The following is an 18447-nucleotide window of genomic DNA, read 5'->3' on the forward strand; positions in this document are numbered from 1 at the left end:
TGTGGGGGGGCGGGGAGAGGTTGTCACAAAAGTGCCCTTTATATCAGAAAATATTTTGGCATGGCGTGAGGTGGTTGGACATTTCTAATGGATTATGGTTTTTACTTTCTTTAAGATAATAATTTTTCATTTAGGTAATCAAGTATTACTCTACAGCAAATCATCTACTTTAATTATCTCCCTGCATTCATTTAAGATGATTCTATGGAGCAGACTCTTAGGTGCTAGGCACACAACAAAAGATGAAAGGAAAGAAAAAAAGGCCGTAACTCCTTCCCTTAAGGTGCAACCACTGTGAGATTGGGAAGAATATGTTAATGTGCTGAAAGGCAGTCTGAAGACTGTAGGAACCATGAGCCCTTGGGCAGTACCACAGCAACGGGAATGGTGGAAGATCAAGATTAAGAGAAACCATTCCAACGGAAATTACACTCCATATAGTCATTTGAAACCTACCTCCTTTAGAATGGGTCAACTTTTTCTCATAGAACACAGTAGTCTGGAAATCTACAGTTGTCTGGATATCTACAATAGTCTGGAAATCTTTAGCAGTCTGGAAATCTACAGAACATGACTGGAAAAATACTCCAATCTTCAGGCCACTTGGATAAATCCAAAAATCCATTGCCTACTTCTACTTCAGTCATACCCTTTAACGTAGTTAATCAGAATTAGTGCTGTCTTTGATGAAGCAATAGGAGCTAACATCTAATTTTACTATAGATCATAAGTAATTATTAGCTTATACCAAAACAAAGAGGATGGCCATCACCACTGACTAGCCTACACCATAGGCTACATATAGTATTTCCATGGAACGCTAGGAGTTCTTAGATCACATTTTGAGAACCACTACGCTAGTGTACCTTATGCTAGTGTCTTCTTGGAGAGTGTATGTCTTGGATATACAGATAGGAAGTTCGTGCTTCTTGTAAGGCTGGAGATAGAAACTCCAAGTGTGCAACTTTCAGAAAAACTTCAAAAAAGCTTCAGGTTGAGATGTTCAAAATTTACTCACTAGATTGCCTAGAAATGATTTTGGTTAAAATAAGTTTTGATTTTTTTTTTAAGTGTAGGAAGTTTCTTTTTTTTTTCATCTGTAACATTCAGCATTTTATTCATATCTGCACACTTTTATCAGAGATGCTTAATCATTTTTTGGTTTACTTTTCAAGAAACCTGAAATGAGGTTGGGTTTTCTATGACTTTGGTGAATAAATATGCAATTGAGGTAAAGTCCACCTCATTTTAAATTTGCATTTTTCTCAGAGAATGCATATTCACCAGTTTCTAATCCCAAATTTTTGTCATCATTGCAACAGTCTGTGGTTGGGAACATGAATGAACCACACAAACACACACACATACTCCCATCACATCCTCCCCTACCATAATATAAAGTTTACAAGTTTTTCATTCTACTTACCACTGGTTGAAATTCTGATTTCAAAAAAATAATGAAGTAAATTGAGAAATCCTTAGATTTTACTTCATCTAAGCGCTCAGCAAGGGAAATGAGCTTAATTTGAAAAATGATGGTGATATGACTAGATTTCCTATCCAGCAGGGAGATTTATAGCATGAATAAGATGCCAAGAAATGAACCAATAGAGTACTGTGTGTGATTGTCTTTAAAGGGGAAAAATATCCTACAGGACTCATGAGCCATTATTTCAAATGCTTGTGTAAATATGGTTTAGTTCATCATCACCTTTTCCAATTATGTTTATGTTCAGCTTCAAAGTAGAGCCTCTGCTTCCTTGTTTGAAATGCCACCAACTGAACTAGCATTTTCATTAATACAAACAATGTTTACAGTGCCCAGAAATGATGGTAGGAATATAGGAGTCTTTTGTTATTTATAAACTAGACATACCTCAAAGCAGTGCCCTGTTAGCTCTGACTTAGCTTTTGAACAAAGCCAGTTAAAATATTTTAATTTTTAGGTTCTTCATGAAATTTTCATATTTCTTAAATAATTGTTATAAGTATATAGACAAAAATAATGTTATCATTTTTATTTTTAAAAATATAATATTTGCATACCTAAACAGATTAGGAATTAAATCATAGCTTCTGCATAGAAAACTTTTTTATTTTTCAGGAAAGTTATAGAACCACTAAATATTTGGAAACACATCTATAGCTGTGTTTGTAGCTAAAGTTTTGTATTTAGAAAACTATAAAATATTTTAATTGCTTTAAATATAGTGAGTATAGTGGTTAAGAACAAGGACTTGGAGAAAACTGCCTGAGTTTGAATTCTTGCTTCACTAATGAATTATCTCCATGAACTTGGAGAGTTTCAGATCTCTCTATGCCAGCGTCCTCACCTGTAAAATGGGGTTAATAATGGATCCTATCTCAGAGGCTTGTTGCAAAGATTAAAGAGTAAATATTTGTTAGAGAGAATAATGAAATAAAAGTGTTTACTCCTGCTAGTATGGCATTTCACAATCATAAACAAAGGTTCAAGAAGAAATAAAAAATATATAAGGTACGGCACAAACAAAAAGAAGCCTTTGTAAGCGGGAGGCTGTGAAGGACACCTTTACATCTTTGGTCCACTCTAAGAACCAGGATACTATCTGTTAAGTATTACTCAGTCTTCCTGATTCATGTACCTTTCCTCAGTAATGCATGCATGCATGCTAAGTTGCTTTAGTAGTGTCAAACTCTGCAACCCCATGGACTGTAGCCTGCCAGGCTCCTCTGTCCATGGGATTCTCTAAGCCGGAAACTGGGGTGGGATGCCATGCCCTGGTGGCTCAGATGGTAAAGAATATGCCTGCAATGCATGAGTCTAGCTTCCTAGACCTCTCCCCTGAAGAAGGGAAAAGTGAAAGTGAAAGTCGTTCAGTTGTGTCTGACTCTTTGCGACCCCATGGACTATACAGTCCATGGAATTCTCCAGGCCAGAATACTGGAGTGGGTAGCCACTCCCTTCTCCAGGGGATGTTCCCAACCCAGGGATCCAAATCCAGGTCTCCCGTGGGCAGATTCTTTACCAGCTGAGCTACCAGGGAAGCCTGTGAGGAGGGAAAGGCTACCCATTCCAGTATTCTTGCCAGGAGAATTCCATGGATGGAGGAACCTGGTGAGCTATAGTCCTGAGGTCACAGAGAGTCGGACATGACTGAGTGATTAACACTTTCTTAGTAATACTTGAAAACAAAGTTTTTAAATACTTAGAGATCATCAAAAAGCTAAGAATAATTGAGTACTGAATTAACTGACCTTCTGCTTTATTGTCCAGGGTTCCCTAGTCTTCAGAGTTGACAAGCTGGCATTTGATTCTCTCTCCTTCCCAGGTTTAGCTATTGACTCAGTTTATCATTCTTTCTGATTAGTTAAAATTTGGATCATCATTGTCTTTCTTTGTCAACTCCTCCTTGCTGCTCTTTCTGTCGCTCAACCTAATTTCTCTTCTCCCAAACTACAGATGAATTTTTTTAAAGGAATATACACTATCCCACTTCATCAGGTTGCTTATATCTAGCTCTCGTGCTTCTAACAGCATAAAAGGCATGCTATTAAATATGTCAGTGGACTGAATGATGCTTACTGCCCTGCCAGTTCTCAGAAGTAACAATCCCACTTGATTCCTCACCAGCACCTCTAAATCAAAATAGGGAAGAATGGTCTTCTGATACAATATACTAGTTTAAAGATATTGGTCTGCTCTTACTGCTTGAAGTCATAGGTTAGAAGACGACAGAACCATATATCTTAGAATCTGAACTGGTGACCTAGACATGAGTTCCAGCACCGTTAAATTCCCCAGAGCTATTCTAGCTCATAAAGTGATTACTCACTATTGGTTTGAAAACAGACGCCAAGGAAGAGAAAAAGAACACACCTAAAACCAAGCTTGAACTAAGGACCTTTAGAAAATCACTCTAACACTGACTCAACCATGCTCAGTGGGAAGACTTGCTTTATTGAATTCATACTTTATCAGAATGCCTTTTTAGAAGAGACCTAGTTTTTTTTTTTTTTTTTTAAAGTCCTTGTTCAGCAGAAAGCATTTTAGATAATAGAAAGAAGAAGGACCAAAGATGGTAATAACACCACATCCTCATCCCTTCCTTTGACCTTTATTCACTGAAGTTCAGGCAAAGTAGCATGGAGAGCAAAGTATGGCAGCATGGCAAAAAGAACTCTGGACGAGGTGATGGGGTCGTGGTATGGGTTTCAGGTCTGATACTTGGGAAAGCCCATTTCTCTACCTGAATTTGAACATCTGTTTACAAGAGAAGGTAATGATATGTACCTCACAGAAATGTTGTGTAGATTAAACGAGACCTCTGTAGGTTGCAACAGTAATATTAGACATTGTTATTGTTTTTTACTAGCAATAAATCATCTTGATGTTATACAGCTAAATAATTAAGATCCCAAGCTAAACTAGACAAAGGACTGCTTTGACTTTTTTTGTGCCAGATATTCATAATCAGCACATCTTCTGGGATGTAGTATATGAAGTGTAAAGGGCTCAGACATTAAGAGATGAAACGTCTGAAAACAAACTGAGTAAGGCACTTTGAATTCACTTATCAGTCAAGTCTCTGACCCTTGGCTTTTCTTTCTGTGATGCAGGGCTTATGACACCCATGTTGCAGAGTTGTGGAGAAGATTAGTGATAATGTATGACAGTGCCTAGCATGGTGAACAGCTCCCATAAACAGCTACTATGTCATAGGACATTTTCCTTTTTGCTCTCTATGCCTTCATATTATCATCCATACTGTAGCGCTGCTTTCGTTCACAATGACTTTAAGGTCCTCAGGCACTGTGCTCAATGAATAGTAAGGGTTGACAAGATCGTACCTTAAAAAGATGTCACGTGGGTTGATAAATCATCAAATGTTAATACAGCGGGCTCAGACATTCTTTCCTGTTCAGACATCCAAACTGGAAATTCTTTAGAAACTCAAGATTCTGAGGAATGTAAACATTGATCAGACACAGTTCTGCCTTCAGCAAGCTTACATCTCAGTAGGAGGTATTTCTTTCACTAAAATCTGTGTCCAGTCAAATATGGTCTTTGTATGGTGATTGGGCTGTGAAGTAAGAAAAAGAAAAATGTTTTCAGAGATTGAAGTCAAACTTCTGTCAAGGGGATGAGTGATGGGAACTGGGTTGGGGCTGTGGCAGGGAGGATTAAAGTCTGTTAACTGTACTTTATTGTCAGGCACAGTACTAGGCGATTCACCTCATTGTTTTAGCTAACCCTAAAGCAAACCTATGAGATGGGTTGCAAAATGTGGACTTCATGGTTGAAAACAGTTGGCAACTTAGAGAAGTGAAACTAACTTATCTAAGATCATATAGCCAACAATACTGGAAATGGGATTTTAATCACTAACACAGGGAGTGGATTAGAAAGTGGGTCTTGTTCAATTTAATAGAAAAACAATTTAACCTGAGCATTTACCCTTCTGCAAAAATTTCTTATTTTCCCTCTTGGATTCTTCTCCTTTCCTTTTCTATTGGGTCCAGGGATAAGTTCAATTCTGGATTTTGGAACCCCTATGATCAGGACTATAGTCGTCTTTTACATGCACATTACCCAAAGGGTTTAACTTATTTCTTTAACCTGCATACTTACATTAAGAAGAACTGATAGCTATTTCAAATGTGCTAGTGTTTTGCATTTATGAAAGGAAAGTCACTCAACATTAATTTTACTGTAGAAATATGGTATAGAATATACCACAATTAAGATATATGACAGTCACTTGTCCTTTTATTTAACAAATACTAGTGATTATTGCTCCCACCCCCTCAATAAGTCACAAATCTTTAAAAATAGTTTTAGATAACCAGTGTAGTCAACACAAGGACCAAATTAACACAGCTTAGCAGATAGGACTTTTTCTTATGTACCAATAAATCTGAGAATGGATAATCCAGGATAATCCAGGAGTCTGTCTCCTTATGTTTTTCTCTTTTTTCTTCCTCCCTACCTCCCTCTCTCCTTTTATTCCTTCCTTCCTGTTAGAACACTTAACAGGAGACCTACCCTCATAAGTAGAGATCGACTGTACAACTGAGTCTGTTCTTAAAATTCTGGGAAGCTCCAGCTCCCAAGTTCACCTTCTCCTTGGTCAAAATCTATTACATGGTTACTCTAGGGAGCAAGGAAATCTGTGCTGTGGTTTGGGTTGTAAAAACTGGAGGAAAAAGAAAAATATCACACAGACAGAAAGAGGTCTTTTTAGAACATTAAGACTTTTACTTTACCAGCCTCCATGGTAGAGAAAAGCAAGGCAGAACAGGGCTGTGAATGGCTTTGAGGAAGCTATCAGCCCATCCGCAGTGTTGGGGACAGGAAGATAACTGGCCTTTCCTGGATTGTGTTTGTTGCCACAAAGAACTTTCTAGTTCTACTACTTACTGTGAATCACATTCAAGTTTCCTAACCTCTGTCAAACTTACCTGACTATTTATAAAACAGGCAATTACAGTGCTTATTTTAAAGTATTCTTATAGTGCTTAAAGTATTGTATAAGACGGTAAAGAGAAAAAGTGCTTAACATTACACCTGGCACAAAGAAAACTTTAAGGAATATGAGCAACTATAAAAACACACAATTGATGTTGAATAGTATAATACGCATACTTCTCCTTGATTAGAATGAGCTTTTTTATGTTATCTGCATATTGCCTTTAGTTTCTGGCTTTGTTTTGTTATTTTTTTGTCCTAGGAATTCCCTTCCTGAGCTCTGGATGTGTCCTCATGACACAGACCACGCTGAGTGCAGACGTGCTGGTAGCTGCGCCCCTTGACACACAGCGGCCAAGCTCTCCTCTCAAGCTGATGGGGCTGGTGCCGCCTTGAAGCGCTGAGTGATGCCATGCCAGTGCACGGCAAGGGCTTTATTGTTGGAACTCTTGCATCATGACATCTTTATTCATGTGAAAATACAGGAGGAATTTCAACTATATGATATTGTTTATGTTCATCAGAAATGTTATTTGTCTTTACAAAGTCTGGTTTCAATGAACTGACTATGTAATGGATATTAAATAAACATGGAATTTTACATGTTCATAATATTTGGTTTCTTGTTGTGATTTTGATGAACTACACTTTCAAGCACTGTCAGTTCATCCTTATTTACAAACGAAACGTTTGCTTGTAGCGGAGTGATATAGTGACTTGCTTTATTTTAAGTCAACTTTTCTATTCAATGTTTAATGTGAAATTGACTCAAAATATTCTTTTAGGCCACATTTACATTTCACTCTGTATAACATGTATTATACTATTTTAACTTAATGCTGCGAGCTATATAAACCAAAGACACTCTAATTCTGTTTTTAATGTATTTTTCCAAGATAAATAATTTATAATGCACTAATAAAAGTAAGGAGCTCATATTAAAAGAATTATATGACCTACTGAAATTGATCTATGGAAACTGATTCTCTTAAAAATAATTTTGTGAAATTATTTTGTATAAAATTGACTTTATTATATGAATTCTTGACACCAAATATAAAACAAAAAGAACTTGAACTCTCCCTCTTCATCATTTTACACACTGAAGAGAAGTAATTGAACACTTTCTAACTTTATGATTTTGGGGTTTCTTAGAAAAAGAAATCAGATGAATAGTAAACATATCAGTTGTACATATAAATTCCAGGTATCTATTTAAAAGTCCTTTTCAAAGTACATCTAGTCTTTTCACATATATAAAGTGATATAATGAAATGTTTTCATCTTGCTATCCAAGGGAAGAAATGTCATTTTTTTTTTGGGGGGGGAAGGCTGAAAATAAGTAATCCTGAGCCTAACAGGTACCTTATAAGGACTCATATGCATCACATGAGATAAGAAAAGCTATGAAAGGGCAAACGAATATTCTAAGCACTAAGGTTGCTTTAACCTTAAAAGGCTTATTTAAAATGGGCAGTCATGGCATACTAGGACCACCTAACATTATCACGAACAAATCTGTGTATTAACATTCTGCCTTTGCAGGGAGGCACCAGGAAGATGCTGGGGAAGGGAAAGGACCAGCTTGCAGAGAGAGTTTCAGACAACAGGATGATGGTGTCTGGTCTTTAGTTTTGAGGTTGTGGGTTGTGGTGGAAATAAGGGAAGGGAGGAGGGAACTGGGAAACCTGAAGAGTTGAAGGAATGGAAGAAGTCTATAGCAATTTTAGTGACAAAATGCGGATTCCTATGACCATGCTTCAGAGCATCCTAGCACCAGTTTGCAAGGGGCAGCAAGATTATTTAAAAAGAGTCAGAACCTTGGAGTCATAAGAAATAGTTTTCTATGCCATTTCTTGGATTGGGCTACTTTTGTGGGTGACTAACCTCACTCATTCCTGGGATTCTTTCCATTTGACTAGTTTCATTTTTCAGGCAGTGACCTTTCCCTGACCTCGGCCCCAAACTCCAGGTCACCTTGCTGTAGCCTTGGTGCAGGGCTGAATAGAGAGCTTACCAGATTGTTGGCACCAGATAAGTGGTACTGAGCACAATCGTCCTCTTTCATGAGCGGGAGGGAAGTTGCCTTTCCTAGGGTTCAGAGATCTGGGCTGACTTACGCCTCCTTTTCATTTTGTTGTCCAGTAATTTTCCCTCTGGCCAGATCTGCAAACTGGTTGCCTTGCAGGAAGGTGACATGCATCACTGATGCAAAAAGAAAAAAAAAAATACTATTGGCCTCGGCACAGATTCAACCGTACTTCCAAACAGTTTCATTTTATGATGAAATAGGTCAATTATTTGCCCCAAATAATTAAAAACTTTTATCGCTTAAACTTAATCTCATCTCTTTGCGTTCCTATGTTGTCATCTGATTATACTCCTCTGTGTCGAAGCATTATCTGAACATCTAGCTTGGCCAGTTTTCTATTCCACCACCCCCAAATTATCTTGGGAAAGACCTTCCTCCTCCTCAAACTGAAAACAACCTGTATGTACCAAGTTTTTAGATAGTGAAAAGATAATTTTTTGATTATGTATCAGTCAGAGATTCCAGCCCCAATCATTAGCCTCCATGTTGCCATGGAGCCATGACTCCACAAGCAGCGTGGTCATTTCTAACGTTCTAGACTTTTCTGCTCCTCTTTTTAAGGAAGAAACCTAATGAGCCTTAATGCTGAGATTCAAGGGCTACAGTGAATGGCAAATTCTGACATGCCACATTGAAATGCAAAGCCAATATACCAGCCTGTCTCTTTTGAATAAATCAGTATGGCCATACTGACAGTTTTCCTGCCTACCTCTCTATATTCTGTATTTGCTCCCATTCTAAGCATGTCAGAACTGAAGAAGGACAAAAAAGGAGAAATAAAGAAAAAGAAGAAGGATCTCAGTAGTGAATCGAAAAGATCAAGCTAATCTTTTATCTTGGCATCCAATTTAGTTCTTGGAAAAACAGTGTTTCAAAATATTTTTCAAATGATTCGATTCATGTCTTGCGTTTGGACATTTAATTAGGCTTAAGGGAAAAAAGACGGAAGTTTTTAATACCATTTTGCTATGTAAAATACTCATGAACGTTTCTACCATATTAGGTAGTTCTCTATCAAACACACTTGTGATTCCAAGAGGCCTGGCCGGGCCGCCGCAGCACGCAACCGTCAGCCAATGCCAGCTCCGCACAGGATGCATTGTGTCCCGCGCTCTAAAGCAATCAAACGAGTCTGCAAATGTTCTTCAAAGAATACATCTAGAATGTTACTTCGTTAAACATCTCCTTGGCATTCATTCTATTTTCCACTTTGAATTGCTGCATTTAGTTTTGTAATGACCTTCTATAGCAAGGAGGTTTTATTAACTCTTTGATCTTCTAGCTTTGGGATGAAAACAAAGAAAATATAAATGAGCACTTTGTACACTGTCTTACAGAGGAGGCCAGAAGAAAAAAGGAAATATGTTTTCATCAAACAGATTGGCCTGTGTGGAGACTTTCAGCCCTTCCTGTTCTTTTCTCCCTTTAAGCAAAATGCTTATCAATGTTGTACATGTGTTTGTTTTAATGTTGTCTGAATAACGAGATCTTTGTTTCTCTTCTCTCTAGCACCCATAGCCGAGGTGAGGGTCAGATATCTCTTTGTGGATTTTCTTTTTAAAGCGTTCTTCATCCTTGGTTTTCTCTAACCCTAAGTGCCATTCTTGGGAAATCTGCCATCGTCTTTATGGGAGGAAGGCAGCCTTGCTCTCTTTCCAAGTGTTCCTTTGTGTATGTCTCTGTGAGTGTGGCAGGCAAGTGAATCTGTGGTCAGGTAGTTGCCTAATTCTGTGGTGAGAATGGACTGAGGACTCCACCTCTGAACTCCAATTCTGTACTTCAGTGTAACCTGTCAATATATTCTGACATGGAGTCTCAGAATATATTTATCTTGCCCCTAGCATCCTAAACTCATGGCATTACCAGTTTAGAGAGGAGACACTGCTTTTCACACTGGCTGACTGTATTTTCACTTTTTGTTATCCTTTGGTTTGTTTCCTTTTATATTCTCATATGATTCTATGGTCTTGGTCTTGATCACAACTTTGGAAGCAAAACTTCAAGTAAAATATTACAAAATACCAGCATTTTATGATTAAAATTAAATCCAAAGAGTGGAAATAGTTACTAAACAGAACAAACTTTTCCTTTCCCCAATCTTATAATCAGCCATTCATGACATCACACACTTTCTTTAGTTAGCATCTTGATATTTGAAGCTCTTATTTATTGTTAAATTTAAAGCAACTTGAACTAAGAACCTCTGGACTTTCTGGATTTGCTCAATCCAGACTCTAGAATAACAGGTGATGTAACTGGATGCTGATAACACTATCTGGTCCTTTTGTAGTAACTTCGGTTTATTTGAAATGAAAAGCTTTTTTTTTTTAAACCTCCAAATATTTTCATTTTGTTTTGGCTAAGGTTTTCTTTTACCTGACTCATGCAACACTAATCACTGTTACTGGTGTGCTGAGAACGATAAAGTAAATGATATTTTAAAAAATGAGTGATAATTTGCCTAGGTGCTTTGCTCAGGTAAATTTGGCTCACTATTAGAACCCACACCTTTTAATTTCCTCTTTGCTCTAGTTTGCTTTTCTGGGTCACACAGAGGGTGGGGGAAATGATCAACTATTGAAATGGGAGATAGTCAGCTTTTCATCCTTGGTGTTTTCTCAAGTGATGGTCTCATCTATAAGAGGAATGCCAGCCAGTTTGGTCAACCCCTTTTCACATCTTCACTTGGTGACTTTTAGTTGTGTTTTTGGAGAATAACTATTCCTGATCCTAACAATTCTTTATTTTGTTTTATGTTTATTTGTCTGATCATACTTCAAACTATAATTTCCCTAAGATGAAAACTTGCTTATGCTCTAGAATATGTTCTATAAATATTTTGCAATGATATTAATAACAATAAATCACTGAACACTGTGAGACTGTGTCTATTGGGAAATTTGTATTTAGAGATAAGTTACTGACTTTGAAAGGATGTCAGTCTGGCAGTTGTGATCAGAAAATAGCCTCAATTTATATACACATCAGGAATATTCCTAAACATTCTACTGAAATTCCTTTCTATAACAAAACAAGCAATAGAGCAATCAATATTTACATACATGCAGTGCTTTAACCTTGGGTATAAAGCAAAATAACAAAGCAAAGCAAATAACTTAGAGCAGTTATTAAAGGAAAAGTATATATATATATATATATATATATATATATAATACTGAAATTTGAGATCTTGAAATACTAATTGTTTTAAATGATTCCAAAGAGATTGGAAAAGATTGGGGGAAAAAATTAAATGACTTACAGAAGTCTCTTCTATTTTTATCTTTTGGTGGTCCATTAAGAAAAAGTTCAAAACAGTATAACATTTATTCAGAGGCTAATAGCATTTTAGCCTATTTGACAATGTTTTATGCTTCTTTCAAAAATCTTAAACTGTATAATCATAAAATAATATTGTGGTAGGTGTACATAGGGTGTACTATTAAATAGTTGAAGAGAAAAGCCCTTCATCATGGACAATTATTTATTTAGATTTTTCATCCATGTTACTAGGTCAAAGAGTAAATTTGTTTTCCTACTTTGCAAAATGGTTGGGAAAAGAATTTAAGGATCAAGGGCTCTTGTGAAAAGTTCTGATTGTCTCGATGCTTGTAGAGAAAAAACCTAAGGGGCTCTTGGTTAAAAATGGTGAATTAACTACACGCACTTATCTCTTCTTCCACAACCTCTACCAAAATGATAGCAAAAAATAACAAAGGTATTTGCCTCTAAGAAAAGAAAATGAGAAAGAAAAAAATAGTGAACATGGGATTTCAGTAACTATTTAGAAGAAAAGCAGATAGACAAGTACATGAAGATCAGAGGAACAGAGCCAGGAGTGTGTCAAAAAGTCCTGAGAGCCTGAATGCAGAAAGGAGGGTGGAGTGTAGGGCTAAATACTAAAGGAGGGGTGGAAAGCTTGAATACAGGCAGAGAGAACACCAGATCTCCTCCCTCCCTTCACACTCAACACACATACACACACACACACACACACACACACACACACACACACACTACCCTTCACTCTCTCTCCAGCAGGAGAGAAGGGGTTAGTCTCCAAAGAAAATGAACTATACTGGGTCTCGTTCCAAGGATCCTGGCATAGCAGAGGCTGAGGCTAACACGCAGGACTGAAATAAACCAAAGTTTAATACTAAATTATAACACTCTATCCCCTTCTCTAGCTCTGCTCTTAAATCACTTGTAGCCAGGTACATGCTTTCCTAGGTAGGAGACTTCAAGAGAGCTCTCTGGAGAAAGTGAATGGTCCCCAAGAAAAGACCTATACAAACTGAAATTTGGGTTCACCTCAGAAAATGCTGGTTTACCCCCACAGTGAAGTCTAGTCATTAGTAAGCTCTTACTGTACATGTAGAGCTTTTGCACAGCTTTATAATATTCTATTTTAAAGATATAATTGGGCAATTAAGGATCACCAGACAGATAAGTAAAGTCTTCCAAGTGAAATTTAGAAATAAACTCTAAAGACAGAGGGAAAGATAGTGACCCAAAGAAAAGAGAAAAAAATTCAAACTTATTATAGTCAGTATCTTCAGATATATGAGAAAAAATTGTGTCCATAAAGCAAGAATAGAATGCTGTGGAAAAGGAACAATAAAAACTTCTGAATAGGAAAAATATATTTATAGTCAATTAAAAATTCAAAAGAAAAGTAAAAAGATAAAATTAAGAATATGTTTCAGAAAGCAGAACAAGTCAAAGAATTGGAAACAAAGTGAGAAAAGATAGGAGAAAAGAATTACCATCTATCTCAATATAATGACTACACAAAGAAAATATATTCCTTTCATAACTGTGAAGAGTAGATATTCCATGTGGCTTATGTTATGGCTGTCATGAATTTTGCAGTGGAAGAAAATGCCACAACTCATAGGGGATGGTCTTCAGAGAGTTGAGAAACGGCCAAACTCACCAACGTTAGTATGATCCAAACTTGAATAAACACAGTTTTCCATGGGTTCAAGGATTCCAGACTGACTGAAGTCACTGCTAGTACTGAGTGCTCCAGAGAGGGTGGCCAGTCAGTGAAAGAGACCATTAGAGCCACTGGGTCAACTCTAGGGTTATGGAGCCACCTGAGACCGTTAATAAAATATTCAAGATTCTAGGGCTTCATTCATTCATTCATTCATTCAGTGATTGTTTAAATATCTAGTCACTATCATCCTTTCCTTTTCCCTCTGCCCTAAGGCATTTGGTCTTTAACACAAAATAACAAATTCAGTTAACTGTCTTTGTACCCTTTTTTGTTTCTTTTGTACTCTCTCTACTGCATTTTATCTCCACTTCACTCCTTCTTCCCTCTGCTTGAAAAAAGTCACAATATAAGTATGTCTCATGTAGCACTGCTTTTATAGTATAGTGACCTCAGAAATATTTGATATTAATTTATACATACTGTGGCAAATGTGCTGTTGACAAAATATTCTCCTTGTGGATACAATAGGATTGTATGTCCTCTTCTTTGAAATTAGGCATGACCATGTAACTACTTGGTCAATGGAATTTGAGTATAAGTGAATATAAATTGTTATAGCTTTTTCCTTCTGCCATGGTGACAGAAATGTTCCCCCTACTTTTTTGTTCAATTGAAGTGAGGATGATATAGAGCAAAATTCCAAGTCAACCCATGGAAATATAGAGCAAGAAATAATCTTTGTTTTATAAAATCTCTAGATTTTACTTATATTACAGAAAAATCTAACCTATTCTGACTGATACAAATATAAATATAGAAAAATACAGTGTTTTCTCACTTCCAGTCAGCCAATACACATGATGAGTCTGTTTTAACACTTCAGCCAGTGAATATTCACATGCCATTCTGTGTTTTCTTTAACGGCACGTCCCTGTGTTGTTTTTAGCTCTGCCTTTGATTTATTTCTGGTGAAGAATTTTGACTAATTATAACAAATCAAATGTTGCAAATGGTTAATCAGGAGGTTTTACCGAAACTCCCTTTCAGGCTAGATGTTAAAATGTAAACCTTCAAGGAAATGGAGAAAATAGAGGCTAAAAGTCAACATACAGGGATTGGTGAAAGACGTTTGATATGATGAAGAGCAAACTTCACTGCAACCTGGAAGATGTTGTTAATTGCATGAATAGTAGCTAGAAGAAACTATGGCCAAAGACAGACCACAGTTTGGGTGTTTGCTGATTTTTTGTGTTTGCTATTTTGGCCATACTGCATGACATGCAGGATCCTAGTTCCCCAATCAGGGATCAAACCTGGATCCTTGGCAGAGAGAGCATGGGGATCTAACCACTGAACTACCAGGGAGTTCCCTCAGGTGTTCTGAAGATGGAGAATGTTAATTACCTCTTGCTACGTACAGATTTCCTCAAACTTAGCAGGCATTCAGAAGTGGTTCTGAACAAACCAAAAAATTTGTGTGACTCACTTTATTGATATATTTGCTTTATTACTGTGACCTGGAACCAAACCTGCAATATATCTGAGGTTTGCCTGTATCCCATTTGCTACACAAGTTAACTCTACTCATTATGTGAGGAATTAACATGAGGGTGTAAATACCAGGACACAAGGGGCATTGAAGGCCATGTTGGGGGCTGAGGACCTCAGTGGAAGAGCTCTTGGCAAGGTGTAACCTTGGGATTGTATCTCCAAAGGTGATTCTGCTATAATGGCCTTGCTGTTTGTAGAGATAGTGTTCCTGTTCTAGAAACACAGTCTATATCATCCCATTTGCATCTAACCAATGGAACATACTGAATAAACAAATTTCAAAAATATATTTAAAAAATTGACTGATTGAGATACCTCACGAGCTACTGTCAGCTTAAACAGTCTACCCAATATTTCATAGTATTATATTATTATCTGCATAAAATTGAAAATAATTGAAAAGACTGAACTTTTGAAATCTCAACTAAATCTTTCCTTAAGTATATTGTTTTTCTATCATATAAATATCAAGATATATTAACTAAGAAAAGTTAAATTATAACTTTTCTAAAAGTAAAATTTGAAAAAAATAAGAGGAACAATTACATTGTACAGCATTCACAGCTGCAACTGTACACTTTTGGAATAATTATTTCCTCAGATTACTCTGCAGATTGAAAATCATCATTTTGATTTTGCTCCTTTCCTTATGTCTTTAAAGTTGGAAATATTTCTTGATTTTCATTATAATGCCAAATTCACTATATACTTTAAGAAATTTTACCCAAATAAAAGTTTAAAGTTTTTATTACTCCATTAGAAAGACAAATAGAGTATTTTTGTCAGAAAGACAAATATAACAGTAATTTTTCGTAAAAACATTACTGCTACTCTTGTATGAAATTTAATTGACATTTAAAATGCATGTTGATTTCCTCTTTATAAAAAAAGCAAAAAAATCCCCAAAACATTAGCATGACAATGACAAGACCATAACAACCATCTAAACGGCACCAACATTTCTTTCTACTTCTCAACCAGAAATATAGTTTGTTGGCTGTCCTAGTTTACTGATTGTCTCACTTCAAAAGTTTTTTTCTAGTTGCTTTGTTTATAGCGTGGAATTCATTTCCCCACAGAAATAATGTTAAACATAAGAGTGAGTCAATTAAATTAGTCCTCAGAAGCCTTCTTAACTGCAAGATTCTTCAAGTGAGTTTTCTCCAGCTACAGAATCTAATTTCCTTGTGTGGGAAAACCTAAAGATGGGCCTTGGTTGAAGGATGTGCTACAGACTCTTGCAGTTTGATTGAAGGGAAAAAAGTGGTCTATAGCTTTTTCCTTTTGTTTTGCTTCCTAGTGACTTAGATAGACCTACTTTTTTCTTCCTACTACTGTTTCCTTTGCCTCTGCTAGAGTTTATCTCCTTCTTTTTTTCACAATAGATATAGAACTTACTTCTTGAATAATAACAAAGTACCACTAATCAAAATAACAACAATAATATAAATAAATAACACTTATTGAGTGCTACTACAAATTACACACTGGTCCAAATTTTCTGTGTGTGTTATCTTATTTAATCCTATAACAACTCTAGATATAAAGCATTAACATTATTTCCATTTTAAGGATGAGATAACTGAGAAATACAGAAGTTGAACAACCAATTTAAAATCCCAGAAGTTACTGGGATAAGAATTTAAACTTAAGAAGTTTGACTCTGAATCTTATCTCTTGTTAACCATGAGAAGACAGATGGATAGATAGATGGACACACAATTTACCTCTACTAAAATTAAAAGCAGATGGAAATAATACTACATCTATCTTATTTCTAAAAATTTTAGTAGTAATGGGAAAAGCAAAGCTTCAGAGGTCAGCAGTAACTTGCATAATTCATCTCCATTTCAAAAAAAGAAAACTTTTTGGAGCTGAGGCAGTAGCTCTGGGTAGACAAGGAAAGAAATTAATGCACTCTGACAGTGCGTTCTGGCTTGGGTGTGGAAAACACAGCGATTTGTTGGAGAGGTTGAAGAGAGCGACCCTTCCTTCTCCCTTCACTGCAGGACCACCTGGTCCCCACAGAACCTACCCTGAAACAGCCCTCAACCATCACTGGAGAGTGTGCAAAGCAGGCTTTGGGGTTCTGGGTTTGTTATGTGGAGAAGGAACCAAGGGGAGGATACACTTAGGTTGGCAACGTGAGTAGCAAAGTTTAGGAAGCTAGAAAAATACCATGAGGCACGTATTTCCTTCTGTCCTTGCAAAAAAATATTGACAACATGTATAAAGTGAAATTTGTAGGTGTAATGTTTTACATAGAATTTAACTCAGTGAAAAGCCACTTAATCCTAATGTGTTACTGCCTTCCTTTAATCCATTGCCAATAGCTGGGAACAGAATCAAAGCACAGACAACGCTCGAGCAAGTCACGAGTAGCTAGGAGAGTAAGTTGTTCTCAGCCTGAGAAATTAGAAATCCTTCTCCATTGTGCATTCTTACATCCTTGCCAGGAAAAAGATACATGTCCCCACTAGGAACTGAACACGGTCACCTTGGCCCAGGTTGTCAGGATTTAAAACAGTAACAGATGCTTGTCTACAGCAAGATGACAATATTGCTATCAAAGATTTCTAACATTTCTTTCAAAAGAAAAGACATAGTAACATGCGAAGATTTAATGAACATTTCACAAATATGAGGTGGAAATTTGGTTTGTTAGTGCTAGCTAAATACCTTTGTTAAAAGGAAAAATTAATGAGTGAGCAAATAAATGGTTGGATGGCATCATCAATTCAATGGACATGAACTTGGGTGAACTCCGGGAGATGGTGAGGGACAGGGAAGCCTGGTGTGCTGTAGTCCATGGGGTCACAAAGAGTAGGACACATTTTAGTGACTCAACAACAACAACAAATAAATAATCATTTCAACAGTCAAGTAGTTACTTTAACATCCTCTAGCTAGAGAGAAGTGCAGTAGTGCAACTGGGAATAAAACCCAGACGGCAGTCTGCTGGGCATAGATAGGGCCTGGACATATGCGCATAGAAGGAGGTGTTGATGTTGGCCATTGAAGGGCAAGCGAGACATCTATAATGAAGGTGAAAGCTTTTATATGGACAGACACTGCAGAGAGAGTCCAGAATTTGGGAGATTCTGTGCTCCTTCTGAAATGCACAGTTTTGTGATGATGGGAAAATTATTTTTTTCCTTGGGTCTGGTTTCCTCTACAAACTTAGGGAGTTGAAAAAACATCAACAACAGAGGGCCTACAAGGCCTGGAATATTTATTATTTGGTTCTTTACAGAAAAAAATTGCCAAGCTTTAATACAAAATGACCTACAGGATTAGTGATCCTTAGAACACACATAAGGAAACAATAGGTTAGATGATTACTCTAGTTCTTCCCCTTTCTATCATTTTATTTATGCATTAAATGAACATTTACTGAGCACTCATTTGTCTGAG

General features: G+C 36.7%; 1 long non-coding RNA gene across 1 annotated transcript in view; it reads left to right on the forward strand.

The window, feature by feature from the left end:
- The window catches only part of LOC136168926 (uncharacterized), a 39725-nt gene extending 32493 nt beyond the window's left edge, over nt 1-7232 (forward strand). The window contains exon 3 of the long non-coding RNA XR_010663359.1: nt 6711-7232. This is a non-coding gene — a long non-coding RNA (uncharacterized lncRNA). The remainder of the gene's footprint in view (nt 1-6710) is intronic.
- Nucleotides 7233-18447: the final 11215 nt, after the last annotated feature.

This window comes from Muntiacus reevesi, chromosome 1, assembly GCF_963930625.1.
Source record: "Muntiacus reevesi chromosome 1, mMunRee1.1, whole genome shotgun sequence".
NCBI classification, from domain to species: Eukaryota; Metazoa; Chordata; class Mammalia; order Artiodactyla; family Cervidae; genus Muntiacus; species Muntiacus reevesi.